Genomic DNA, 1,115 nt, shown 5'->3' with positions numbered 1-1,115 from the left:
ACAAAGCAACAAGATAACAAACCCATTATAATCAAAACACAACAAAATCGAGACCACAACATATAAAGATAGCAAAATCAATACATCTTCCTAAATGCAACAAGATAGTAAACTAATCTTAACTCGCGTTCACTTTCACTTCGGTTCGTCCACCATCGCGTGATTGTCTTCGTGCTCTCTGTTCTTGCGAGCCCTAATTCTTATAAACATACTAATCTAAACACTAAAGACAACCTCAACTGTTTGGATGGAATTGCATTGGTACAACATTTAAAAGACAGAGAACACCATTGTAAACTTTTCAAATTGTTGTCAAACATGGAGCCATAAAAATAAATGCATATACTTCTTCCTCGTACCCCTCTCAACCATAACAGACATTATCCATAACATTCACCCTCTTCAATGACACTATATCATTAGACACGCCACTTTCAAATATATGTATATATATATATATATAGACACGAAAAGTGCTTCCTCATCAATGAATCTATCCCGTCATATCCTTCCTATAAGGTAACTCACTGTCGGCTTGATGAGATCCTCCCTATTATTATAACATTACACTAATTACATATATTATTAATTTTGTAAGTATAATGGCTCGTCTCCTTCCTGAATTTGAATTCGCCAGTGTTTTAGATTTATCAAATATGTTAGTTTAAAATAATTTTACTCGTTGTATTATGATGTTTGGGATGACAAGTCTCCATGAATAAATAGATTGACTATATTTAAATTTTGATATTAGATTTTGCACAGTACACACTGTTCCACTACTCTTAATATAGAGAGTGAAGAGAGAGATATATTGAGTGTTTAAAGCTTTTGCATCTTTCCATCTTTAACACTGTGTTCTTATGAATGGATTAGGGGGAGATGATTTGGGGGAGATGATTTGAGTGGATTTGAGGGTAATTAAGTTGTTGTTTTTTGAGTAGATTTGTGGGTAATTGAGAGTGGATTTGAGGGTAAAGTTTGTGAGAATTAGTGTAGGATTTGATTGATGTGATAGAATTAAAAAATTTGTTTAATTGGTAGAAATGAAAGATTACTAAAATGCCCCTAGTTATTTTTTAATATAAAATGGTATTTTTTAATGTTATATTTAA

The sequence above is a fragment of the Vigna radiata genome, unplaced genomic scaffold (genome assembly GCF_000741045.1).
Source record: "Vigna radiata var. radiata cultivar VC1973A unplaced genomic scaffold, Vradiata_ver6 scaffold_194, whole genome shotgun sequence".
NCBI classification, from domain to species: domain Eukaryota; kingdom Viridiplantae; phylum Streptophyta; class Magnoliopsida; order Fabales; family Fabaceae; genus Vigna; species Vigna radiata.
This window is presented reverse-complemented; position numbering follows the sequence as displayed.